The following is a 13,316-nucleotide window of genomic DNA, read 5'->3' on the forward strand; positions in this document are numbered from 1 at the left end:
TGCACAGCCCTTGTACTCTGAGAAAACATTGGGGACATCTGACATGGCTGTATAGCCCTTGTATTCTGAGAAAAGCACATTGGGGACATCTGACAAGACTGCACAGCCCTTGTGCTCCTAGAAAAGCACGTGGGGAAAGCACATTGGGGATATCTAACATGGCTGTACAGCTTTCGTGCTCTGAGAAAACATTGGGGACATCTGACATGGCTGCACAGCCCTTGTACTCTGAGAAAACATGGGGGACATCTGACATGACTGCACAGCCCTTGTACTCTGAGAACACATTGGGGACATCTGACATGGCTGTATAGCCCTTGTATTCTGAGAAAAGCACATTGGGGACATCTGACATGGCTGCACATCCCTTGGCACGGGTGTCACTGCTCCACACACACTTGGAGGCCCATGGCAAACATCCTCATAAATGCCCTGGATGCAGGATGGAGGGACGCAGAGCAAGTTCATGGATCAGAYGGAGCAGGGACGAGCTGTGGACTCCTCTGAAGGAGAGAGGCCCTGCAGAGCCACCTGGGCAGGGGAGAGGGCCAGGCAGTCACCAACATGGAGACTCCAACAAGGGAAAGGGCCGATCCTGCCCGGGGATGGGGCAGCCCTGGATGCACGGACACTGTGGGAAGGGAGAGGCTGCAAAGCAGCGCCAGGGAAAGGGGCCTGGGGGTCCCTCATGGCCAGCTGGACATGAGGCAGCAGCGCCCTGGGGCCRGCAGGGACAGCCCTGTCCTGGGCCAGCAGGGACAGCATGGCCGGCCGGGCCTGGGAGGGATTGTCCCGCTCTGCTCTGGGCCGGGCCGGCCTCAGCTCCAATCCTGTGGGCACTTSTGGGTGCCACCATGGCACAAAGCCAGAAAGGCACGGGAGAGTGTCCAAAGGAGGGCACGAGGGTGGCGAGGGCCGTGAGGGGAAGCTGCTGAGGAGCGGCTGAGGGCACGGGCTCTGTTGGGCTGCAGCAGCCTGAGGGGAGACATGGCAGCTGCAGCTCCTGCTGAGGGGCAGAGCAGGGGCCGGCCCTGAGCTCTGCTGGGACAGGGACAGGGCTGCCATGGCTGCACAGGGCCAGGCCAGGCTCCGGCTGGAGAGCAGGGAAAGGTTCTTGTGTGCCCACAGGGTGCTGGCACTGCCCAGGCTCCCCAGGGAATGGTCCCGGCCCCGAGGCTGCCAGAGCTCCAGGAGCGTTCGGACAGCGCTGCCAGGGATGCTCAGGGTGGGATTGTTGGGGGGTCTGGATCAATGATCCCTGTGGGTCCCTCCCARCTCAGGATATTCCATGATTCTGTGACATTCGGGCTCTCATGCCAAGGGCAGCCCTCTCTCCTGTCCAGCCCTCCATAGACAGCTTTAGCTGAGTGCCCACACTGCCACACTGAGATCCCATCACTGGATTGCAGTGATTTTGCTCTCAGATTCGCAGAAACAGCAAAATGTCCCATCCTTGTGGCACAGCAACCAGTTTCACAGGCTTTGCTGACCGACATTCCCACAGCATTTGCTCCTTCCACCCTTCTTTCAAGGAAAGCATAACACAGGGCAGATTTCTTCCAGGGCTTGGCACGGATTGTTGGACATACAGTCTCTRTAAAGGTTTTGAAAAATATCTTCCAGTGAGTCAGAGCCACATGACYTTGCCTGGTCTCCCATCCCCACCCCGGTGCTGTCCTCCAGCCTTTTGTGCCACAGTGTCATCTCCCAGGCCACAAGAAATGTCTGCAGAAACAGCAGCGGTGGCAGCAGCAGCAGCAGCTATTTCCTAGCTCAGGAAGCACAAATTTAGGGGCTTTTTCTCATGGCAAACAGCTGCTTCCTCACTTGTCCTGAAGAAAGTCCTTCCAAAGCTTTTCTTTTTAACTTCTGTAGCAAAACAAAATGAAAAACAGAGACAAATGTGTGAGGCTGCCTTTGATTTTCTGCAGTGGCAGCAACCAACCAGGGGAAAAGAGAGGGGGCAAAAAAGAAAAAAGGGGAAAAAAAAGAAAATAATAAGAAAAAATATAAAACCCAGTATAATGTTGCCCCAGGCAGGGAAGAATGCTGRAGGTGGTGTATGCCAGGATGACATCAGGGCAGTGATGGCACTGATGTAGAGCCAGGACTCCTGTGCAGCACGCATGTAGAGAAGGGTGCACATTTTCATCCCTAAAATTCCCAGTTCAGGGCACACTGAGGTGCACATTTTTATCCCTAGAATTCCCAGTTCAGAGCCACGCTGAGGAGCACAGAGGCTGAGCTGCACTCTGCCTGTGTCTCACTTAGGTGGAGCAGGCAGCTCTGCACATCAGAGGTCACCCAGCCCTTTTTCCTGAGAAGAATGTGTTTTGGTTTGCGTTCAGCTTTGCCAGATTTCAGCTGTTTGGGCTGGAGTTTTTCCATGCTCGCTGTCTGCCCCGGGCTAAGTGGTTTTTGGGAAAGCTTCAGCAAAATGGTTCAGATGCTTCTCAGCATAAGGCTAGGGGAAAAAACACATTTTGACCCTATTACAGACTGTACGTATGAAAAGAGCTTTTTGGGGTGATGTGATGGCTCCATACACTGAAAAATGGAAATTGGCATTTGTGCCATCAATTCCAGACCTTCTGCTGCCCCTGTGTGTTTTTCTCCAAATCAGCCACATTATAAGCTTTCCAGAAATCTCAGTGCAGGCTCAGGGGARAGTGTTTAGCGTGCAAAAACTCCACCTGGGTGCTTTATCCATGAGSCTGATCATGGTGGAAAGAAGGGAGATGTCTCATTTGAACAGGGGGATGGAGGGAGGCAGTGGACAAACTGCTCTCCAAAAACTTCTGGTGCAAAAAAAGGTGAGTTGCCCACAAGAGGAGCAGTGCCCCTCACATGCTCAGCCTCTGCTTTTATCAAGCACTGCACAGCAGATCTTCCATTCGTGCTGGTCAACCATTACCACAAGAAAATAAAAGGGCTCAGACTGTCCCTCTGGAGCAGGAGCTCCATTGAGTCTCATCTCCACTGACAGAGAGATCTCAAACCCATCTCAAACCCTCCCAGACCATGGGTTTCCTCTGAGGGATGTCTCCAGAGCCAGGCTAGCCAAGAAAAAGATGCCCCTGATGCCTCTGGCTGCCTCAGGAAAGCTGTTYTGGGGAATTTGCTGAGCTGGGATTCAGGAAGATCCTCCACACRACACAAATGCACAGTTTGCTTTGGGGAGTTTGATTTCTCTTTGGTTTTTTTCTGATTTAAGAACATGATACCCATGAAATCCTAACCAGAAAGGTGACAAAGCCAAACCTGGAACAGTTAAGAAAAGCAGCATCAAGATGAACTTGTGTTTGTCTCTCTTCCCTATGCACATTTAAAAATGTGTTTTCATGGGATGTGATTGGGTATCAATATCATGAAATATTGCTTACATTGCCTTGGGTGTTTTTTGCAAGCAAACAAAAATTAAGCCAAGCTGCACTGGTAAGTATTATTATGGGACTATCTTTAAAAGTGACATTGATTCACACAATTCAGTCCCGAATACCTTCAGTAAGTAAATTAAAAGGAAGAAGAATCAGTGCAAAGAGCTGAGCAAGGCACAAACTCCTATTACCTTGACAAAGATATGCCTAATTTATATAAAAACATCATGGTAAGAGCAGGAARTATCCTGTCAATTGATACAAACAAGTCCTTATGTCCTCCTAAACCCATTCAAAATTAGAAGAGTGCTCTAATCAGAATTTTAGGAGGTAAAGGATAATGACATGGTTTTAATGAGAAATCTGTTGGCATGGAAACATGTTAGAAATCTGAGATTAAATTAAAAAACTGAATATCTTCTGGTAATGCATACACTCATTTTTGTGAAGAATCAATAAAATTGTCAGCAGGCGGGAAGCAGAACTGGCAGTACAGCTGGTGCTCCTGTGCATTTGCATAAAAAAAAATTGACGTGAACACCCTAAATGCCAGCCTTTTCCCTTCAAAATCCTCCTGAAGGGCTTCCCCATCCAACACGATTGGAAGAACATAAGCCAAGCTCTCTATTTCAAAAATCCATTAATTGGTAAAGAAAGGAGGAAAGCATGTGCTATTGATTATGCAATTTCTGTGTTATGATATCCCGGTGGGCTGACATGTTCAGCGGTGACCTTAACCTTTGAAATGGTGGATTATATTGAATAAATCTCCCTCTAGGAGTAGTGGACATGTTTTAGAGAAAATCTTTCTATTAATATGCCACAGCTGATGACTGCTGAATGCATTCTTGGTCTAACCTCGAAAGAGGAAAAAACAGGAGGACTTCTGTAATTCTCTAACTAAAACAACAAGCCAAAATTCCTCAGTGGCATTTCTGCAAATGCTCCAGGCAGGGAAAAYGTGGCCACTTTATCTTGACTCAAATTAAAATAAGTGAGCATCTGGATTTCTTTCTGGAAGAAAAGATTTACATATTTGCAGCTAGGAAAGGCATGCAAGGTGGAGAAGACTRCATGTTTTATTTACCTAAGAGAGACACTGGTTTTCTCTGACAGAAAAATGCCTCAGATTTTCCTTTCCAGTTAACCATTTTTCATGGCATTGCTTCTACCAATTACCTATTCCTTTCCCTGCTTTTTGGGAAAATCTGAGACCAGTGTTAATCATATCAGAAAAACAAATCTCCTATAAACAGGTCCAATTCTCTGCAAAATATCAGGCTGGTTTCCTGCAGAAATGAGCAGTTATACAGCCTGTGGGTGTGTCCATACAACTGATTATCTGCCCTTCCCCTTCATCCTTCCAGGAGCTTTTCAGCAGCTCAGGAAAGGTCCATCAAACGTGTTAGAGGGCCAGGGTACCCAAAGTTGGAGGAGCCCTCACACTTTGGATGACAAAAGAAAGAAACACTGAGGATGGACTCATTAGAAAGGCAAAAAAAAAAAACCCATCTCGCCCCTAATTAGACATCAGAGACTCTGCACAACAGAGGGCAAGCAGGCTTATCTCCACCCACRGCAAAACAATTTGTACAGCAGAACATTCCTATTTTTATTTTTTATATAAGGAAATCTGCAGTAAATGTTCTGGTGGACACAGAGACAGATCAAGGGGAAAAAAAAAATCACGCAGAGATGTCTGTGTGCTTCTTCAGCAACACCTGCACAGTTATCTAAGAAACAACAATTTTTTTACTCTTCATTCCATCCCCTCCACGACTAATTTTGTTCTTTAATTATGACTCCTGGCAACCTGCAGTACAAATGAGGATTTTCCTCCTTTAGGTAATRCGTGTTCTTGGCTCTGAGGAGAAGGCTTGTCTGTCAAAACATTAGCTGTCTCTTTTATATGTTAAGTATTAATTCTATTTATCTTCGAATTATTTTCAAATACTGGAGGCATTCTTCCCTCTATTGGAATGCAACGAGTGCTTAATTTCAGGTTTTCATGTTATTCTTGCTCAGATATGAGGCCAAAAGTGAGTAATTAAGTTCCCATTTAAACCCCATTTCCTTAAATAGCTATTCTCTTACCACACACAGTCTCTGTTCCAGCCCCACGCTCTTCCACAGGAGGCAGGAATGGGTGGCCATGGGGCAAGCTATAGCCACAGCCTCMTTTCAGATGGCCTGGAACCACWTTGTGATTATTGCACTGTTTGCTGGGTGTTCATGTGGGCCGGAACAAAGGATTTATCCGTGCCTCAGCAAGGAGAGAATTTCTTGTCCCCRATGTAAAGGAAGGAGTTAGCAGCTCCCACCACCAGACACAGCAGTTCTTTTCCCCTACAGAGACAGCCTGTACCCACAAGTGGTACCCAAAGCAAAAGGAGCAAAATCAAGGGCTGGATGTGGAGCAGCACAGGGAAAACCCAGAGACATGGGTGGTTGGTGGGGCACAACCAACGCTGGTGTTTTGGCAGTGTAGGACCACACTGACCTTGTGCTGGCCCTCCAACAGCATGATTCTGGAATGTTTCTTCTCTTCTGGAATGATTCTTCTCTTCTGGAATGATTCTTCTCTTGTGCTGAGGGCTTCTCCACGCGTGCCAAAGAAAGGCAGCTCCAGCATCTCTGCTGACAAAGGCACAGCTCCTTTGTACACAGAATGAAAACACTGCTTGGTTTCGTTCTGCCAAAGGAAGAGACAGCAGAGGGAATGTGGTCACGAGCCTTCTCAAAACTCTCACTGAGGCCACAGAAGATGCAACTTCAATGCTTTGAGCTACACAGGACCCCAAACCCTGCAAATGCATTTAAGGCACAGCAAGATGCAGAWAGAACTTAGAGGAGAGGCACAAGAATAGAGCCTTGGATCCACAGCAACACCAGAACTCCAGCRCGTCCCTTTTCAGGGCCACAGTAATGATCACTCTTCCCAGAACTGAGGATGGATGCCTGAAGGGAAAAAAACATTTCAGAAACACTTCCCCATACCCTTAGGAGGGAAGGCCTCCCCGCCTCCTGCCTGGTGCCACCTTCCCGTGTTCCCAAGGGTTTGTCTGCCCTGCCAGGAGCGCAGCACCGCGCCGATGAATCCCTGTTTTCCATTGCAGGGAGGAACATGACTCACAGTCCCCACCAGGACCCAGGGATTCGTGGTATCCAAAGCAAACACAGCCCGCCAGGCTTTGCAACAAACAGTCAACAATCTCCTGCCAGCTGTCCACCCCATGAAAWGCCACAGTTGAAGGTTTTTTCCTCACTTTGTCCCTCACCAAATTCGTTCCCCTGTTCCATCCATTCTCAAAGAGGACAGTTAAAAGCAGAGCCTGAGTATAACCTCACTTCCCCACCCAAGCTAAGCCTAGAGGAGTCTGTGGAGGCCTGACCAACATCCTCCTCSGTTTCCATCACACATCCCAGTGCCTGCTGGGTGACACTGCGAGGACATTCAAAAGAAACTAAATCCTCACCCCTTCAGGAAACTGCTTTGATTTGAGCGATTTTAATAACCCCATCTCCCCTAGGGAGCTGGGGAGGGAAACAACTTTGCATAAAAACCATGGTGAGCAATACACGAGCTCCCTGCTGGGCCAAAAAGGAGACTCAGAGCCTCAGCTCCAGCATCTGGGAGCCACCAGTCCACAGCCACCAGCTCTGTCATGTACCTGACATGACATTGTCTCTGTTGTCACTGGTCCTGAGTGACTCAGGATTTGGGAGAAGGAGGAGGAGGAGAGCAGGAGAGCAGGCAGTGCCAATCCTCTGGGCTGCAACACCAGGGATGGGAGCCAGGTGAGTTCAGCATCTTCAGGAATTACCAGGGAGGGCACTAACACGAGAGGATTTCAGGCCTTCCCCTCATCCCCAGCAGCTCAGCCACATGGCTGGCAGATATAATATAATACACACAGACTGGAGACAGCTGGTACCAGCAAAGAACAATCTGCAATGAGTTTTTAACCTTTGCTGAYGTGATTTTCAAGAGCAGCAACTCATTTTTGCAGTATCTACAAGAGGAGGTAGGGAGTGGGTCTGAAACTGTTTCATTCTGGCCATCAAACAGCAATCACACATTAATGACTTTCAGTTTATTCCCTGCAGTACCTGGTTCAGATTTGTAAAATCAGGAATGCTTGCTAATATGTTTTCAGATTAAATGGACCTTTTCTTTTCTTAATGTGTGTGCCTAAAAATAACACAAGTCACACAGTCATGTCAAGGGATTAAATTACCCCAAAGTCTGCAGAGGGATTACAGCTGCCTGAAAACAATAYGTGCATACCTTATTCAGCCACGGTGTGCTGAGTCAAGACAGATTTGAGTGGTAATGAAGACTGCTTTGTTTCTCTATCAGTGCTTGTGAAACTGCATAAAAACACAGTGCTCTGAATGGTCCACGAGCCAGTCTTGTTTCAGCAGCCACCCTGCACAAAACAAACCCCAAAATTCAATAAAGCCACCCAGCAGGTTCCAGGTTTGATTTTCCAAAGGGCTGAAGTGTTGAGAAACAAGGACATATTGCAGAGAATAAAAAGGCATAACTGGATATGGAAAAGAACAAAAGGGGGCAGAGGGGTAATASAGAGATATCGAGCATTACAGGACTCGGTGCAAGAAGAGACTTGGCAAGAAGAGGAGGTAATTAATGTCTGCAAATTAGTGGGTGCTCTCACCACTCAYTTGGTGAAGAAGAAGGGGTACAGGTGACAGAGGTGAAAGGAAAAGGTATAAAAGGTGGCAGCAGAGCAACTTTTTGTTTTGAAACAAAGCAAGGGCTTTTTCTACAGAGATCTGTTGGGAAAGGCACAGTGAGGGGACCCACTCCACCAAATAATTAACTGTGTCTCAGCAGTTCTCTGGAATGATGGAGATCCCCTGGCAAACCACGCAGGAATTTCAGGCCATCGACACCAAGGGACACCCAGGGACACSCAGGGCTGAGGGCCCCTCTCAGCCTTTCCAGGGCTCCAGGTCCTTGGTGAACTTTGCAGAACTCCCACCTCTGTTGTTCTCAGCCAGACTGGCAGCTCAGGATTTTCAAGCCTCACACGACTGGCTCACCCAGCTCCACCTGTTTGCAAACACCAAGCCCTGTTTTGCATTACWTAGGCTAGAAAAACACACCAGGTATTAACTCATCCCCAAGGCAGGAAGAGAAGGTAGGATCTGATCACCAGCCCCAGGTATAGCCCAGGTAGGAGCCAACATCTGTCCAGCTGACAGCAGAGGCAAGCTGCTGAAGAGCCCTGACCCACCTGAGATGCTTTGTGAAGCCATCCTCACTGCAGAGCTATAGAACCAGCCTGGAGAAAGAGCATAAAGAGAAAAAAAGGCAACTGAAATCAGTGGAGTGGATGAAACCACCCTGCTGACTTGTGCTCCAGCACCAATAAAACCATAACTCTGCCCTGCATCATTGCTCAAGGTTCATCTCTTCCTAAAGAAAACAAGCTACTTGATTTACTGCACCRAAGGCTGTCACAAATTCATGAACTAGCAATTGCTGCTGAGGGACTCCCCACATGCTGCATCTTTTCATGAGAAGACATGAAAGGTTGTTGCTTCTCAGCTTCCCTTGGCTGTGATGRAGGGGGAGATCTCCCAAGTAGGTGAAGAGAAGGTCAGAGGGAACTTGACTGCAGTCAAAGAGTGGCTCTGTGAGCTGAGCCAGTAGAGGTCTCTCTTCTGCTAATTAAAATAAATAAATATGTATATTCATCTGTGTATGATGTGTCCTCACTTGGGATCCCCAGCCTCCAACTAGAATAAAATCTATACATCAGGAAGCCAGCAGCTCAGACGGCAACAATCACTTCATTCCAGGAAAATAAAATCAAAAAGGAAGTTGGTGTGGTGTACCAGGTTACCAAGCTCATGGTATCAGCTCCAGGTTTCACATCTGGCAGCAAAAATTTACAGTAKGGTCATTCCTGGCTTCTCTCCCCTGGAAAGGGAGGACCAGAGCTGCAACTGTGCTTGCTGGGACAYAGCCATGTGCTCGCAGAGCTCTTCCCTTCCAATCTGCCCAGGTACAGGGCACAGGGAGCCCTTAACACACTGCAGCTCCCTGGGGTCACTTTGGGTAGAGCCACTCRTGACAGAAAGGCTTTATCAGGCAACAGCTGGATTTTTAGCCAACATGTAAAGGACCTTCAAGGGAGCAGCGTCTGGAGCGCACAAAACGGGGCATCTGCCCACGGCTGGAATCCTCGCTTGAAGCCTCAGATGTGAGGCCAAGGATARAACTGGAATGAAACCACTGTTCCTGCCTGCTCCAAACAGCTGCGGGCGCAGCGGGACGGCCAGGTATGAAATGAAAGGAAAGGCTGAGCTGGCACAAGGTGCGCTGCTCCCGGCTCCCTGCTCCCTGTTCCCTGCTCCCTGTTCCCTGCTCCCTGTTCCCTGCTCCCTTCTCCCTGCATCCTGCTCCCTGCTCCCGTCTCCCTGCTCCAGGCTCCCGGCTCCGGGCTCTCTGCTCCCTGCTCCTTGTTCCCTGCTTCCATCCGGGCCAGAGCTGCCGGGAGCGGCGGGACAGCCCTGCCAGCACGGCACAGCCAAACAGCACGAGAAACAGCACAGAGAAATACAGCATGGAACAGAGAAACACAGCACCGAACAACGAAACAGCACGGAGAAACAGCACAGATAAACACAGCATGGAAAACAGCACAGAGAAATACAGCACGGAACAGAGAAACACAGCACCGAACAGCGAAACAGCACAGAGAAACACAGCACAGAAAAACAGCACAAGCACAGCACAGAACAGTGAAACACAGCACAGCACAGGAAAACACAGCACAGTGAAACACAGCACAGAACACAGCACAGAACCGCGAAACACAGCACAGCACAGGAAAACAGCACAGAACAACGAAACACAGCACAGCGAAACAGCACGGGAAAACAGCACAGCAAAACACAGCAGAAAACAGCGAAACACAACACAGAAACATAGCACAGCAAAACACAGCACGGCACGGCGAAACACAGCAAAAAACACAGCACAGAACAGAGAAACACAGCACAGAAACATAACAAGCGAAACACAGCACGGCACAGAACAGAGAAAAACACAGCACAGCACAGGAAAACGCAGCACAGAACAGAGGAACACAGCACGGAACAGTGAAACACAGCAAAAACACAGCACAGAACAGAGAAACACAGCACAGAAACAGCAACTGAAACACAGCACAGCACAGAACAGAGAAAAACACAGCACAGCACAGGAAAACGCAGCACAAGGAACAGTGAAACACAACACAGAACAGGACGCAGAAAAACACAGCACAGGACAGGAAAACACAGCACAGACCAGAAAAAAACTGCMCAGCCAAGCACAGCACAGCACAGTAGAACAGTGCAGCTGCCACGCACAGCCACCCAGGTGAGCCTGGTCCAGCCGGGCCACGGGCTGCTGTCCTGCACTGCAGTGACACCCCATAATGTGCCACCTGCAGCAGCCACCCCTCCCCTTTTCCAAAAGCCAGAGCCAGGGAAGTGCCCCCAGAGACCCTGGATCCCCGCAGGAACCCACAGCMCCTCAACAGCTCGTGGAGAACCTGTGCATCAGCAGGATCATTAAAACGGGAGCTGGGAAATGGGGGGTTCCAGAGGGGTCACCCCAAAGCCCCCCCCTCAGAGGAGCTGTCCCATCTCTAGGGTAGATTCTCCCCTGGGTGCCGTGGGGACACAAAACCAAGGTAAAGCAGCTGTCTGTGTTAAACTCGAGCACATCCCAGGGGCACACAGACCTGTGTGAACACCCTCTGCAAGCACAGGAGTCATTGTTAATTTTATATGAGAGGAAAATAATATATTTGCTTGCCTTTTAAGTAATTTTTTTAAATAAAAAAAAAGGAAAAAACAGAGGAAAAAAGATATTCCACTCAATTTTTTGCCTAATTTTGAGTCTTGCAATGAGTGATGCAGGCAAAACAAAAAGCAGGCAGGGAGAGGAAAGGCASACAAGATGCCTGGATGGAGGAGGCAGCCGAGCCTGGATGAAGCACAGCAAAYCACAGGTGCAGATATAACCCACCCAGTGGAAAAAAAAATGCCTTTTTTCAGCTCCATAAGTAAACAAAACATCAGGAGTGGGAGCGAAAAAAATCAGTATTAAAAAAGGTACAGAAAGTCTTCAAAGTTTTTCCAGCAAAATCAAAGCAGAAAACATCTAATTTGGGGGCASAGCAGAACAACTCATACAACATAATCTTACTGTTTTACCGCAGATCACACATTTTATTCAAGCCACTCTACTGTGGACATTTTCTTTTGGCGAGTATCTAAAAAGAGGAATAAATGAGGATAGTAAATGACTTTTTAGTAAAAGGAGACAAAATGCTGCAAGATGTTGAAACAAAACATGTTGACATTTCCGAAGTGGAATGTTTTCTTTTGAAAATGAAATTCAGTTTCAGCTTTTTTTCAGCCGAAGCTACTCAGGAGTACAGATGGGTACGGATGCCGGAAAACATAGTTTTCCAGCGAATTTCCCCATCTGAGGAAGAGGAGGCCGGCTGCTCTGCTGAAAAGCAGTGGGTGTTAATATTGACTTTAAGGACGCATTGTTAGTACTTTCTCTTCCAGCCAAACGCCTCCAGTGAAGAACGGTCAGATCCACGTCCAGGAAGGGGTCACATCCCTGTTCCCTGGCACGGGAACACGCGGCTTTAGGGCAGGGAGAGCCCACCCTTCCCGCAGCACGGCCAAGGAAGGGGTCACATCCCTGTTCCCCGGCACGGGAACACGCGGCTTTAGGGCAGGGAGAGCCCACCCTTCCCGCAGCAAGGCCCAGGAAGGGGTCACATCCCTGTTCCCTGGCACAGGAACACGCGGCTTTCGGGCTTGGAAAGCCCACCCTTCCCGCAGCACGGCCAGGAAGGGGTCACATCCCTGGTCCCTGGCACGGGAACACGCGGCTTTAGGGCAGGGAAAGCCGACCCTTTCCGCAGCACGGCCCTGCGCGAACACCGGGGAGGACGGTACGGGACCCCGAGCACAGGGCTGGCTCTCGCAGCAGCGGCGGCACGGCGGGGGCGCGCTCCGGGGGCGCGCAGGGACGTGCGTGTGCACACGCGGGGTGCGCGCGTCTGCGCGGACGTGGGGAGAGGAACGGAGGGAGGGAGGGAAGGAGGGAGAAAGGAAGGGAGGGAGGAAGGAAGGGAGGACAGGAGGGGGAGGGCGGGTGGCTGCGTGCGCACCCAGCGGGCCGACAGCGCGGTTGCATCAGACGGGGCGGGCCGGGGCCGCGCTCCGAGCTCCGCGCTCCGCCCTTCCCTTCCCTTCCCCCGCCGGCCCCGCCCGGCCCCGCCCGGCCCGCCGAGCGCCGCCGGCCGCGGGGAAGCGGCGGGGCAAGGTTGCCTCCAGCCGCCCGAGGAGGAAACGTTGCGGCGAGGAGGAGCTAGGGAGGGGGGAAATCAAATTTAAAAATGTGCCCCGTCCGTGGCTCCCCGCGGGCTCCGCCGCCCCAAGCAGCTCCCGAGGGAGGGGGCGCGGGGCGGAGCAGAGCCGTGGCCGCCCTGCCCCCCTCGCTCCGGGTGGGGTGGCGGGGGATGTTCCCCACTCCCCGCGCATCCCCCGGGKGTCACCGGCGGAGGAGGAGGAGGCGGGGGCGGGCGCGGCGCTCTCCCCGCGCTGTTGCGATAGCGGCGGGCGCGGCCCCGGGGCCGAGAGGCGGCACCGATCGGCCGTGGCAACAACGACGGCAGCAACGAGAAGGAAAAAAATATTAAAGAAAAATAATAGCGGGGAGGCGCTCAGAGGGCACAGCCAAACCCTACGTGACGGAGGAGCGGGCGGAACCCCTCCCGGCCCCCCCGCCCTGCCCCCTTCCCCCGCCCGGCGGGGTTTGGCTTGTGCCGGCTGCGGGGATAGGCCGGCTCGGGGAGGCGCCGCTATTTATTTTCCACCGAGATCACTTTGTTC

At 50.5% G+C, this 13,316-nt stretch overlaps 1 long non-coding RNA gene across 1 annotated transcript; it reads right to left on the reverse strand.

Annotated features, from left to right (window-relative positions):
* Positions 1-721: 721 nt before the first annotated feature.
* On the reverse strand, positions 722-7,772 carry LOC130577839 (uncharacterized). The gene is made up of 3 exons (XR_008965816.1): positions 7,666-7,772; positions 5,878-6,335; positions 722-1,869 (listed from the first exon to the last, which is right to left on the reverse strand). It is a non-coding gene; the product is annotated as an uncharacterized LOC130577839 (long non-coding RNA).
* Positions 7,773-13,316: the final 5,544 nt, after the last annotated feature.

Source organism: Malurus melanocephalus, unplaced genomic scaffold (assembly GCF_030028575.1).
Source record: "Malurus melanocephalus ecotype Western Australia unplaced genomic scaffold, MMel_1.1 scaffold_197, whole genome shotgun sequence".
NCBI classification, from domain to species: Eukaryota; Metazoa; Chordata; class Aves; order Passeriformes; family Maluridae; genus Malurus; species Malurus melanocephalus.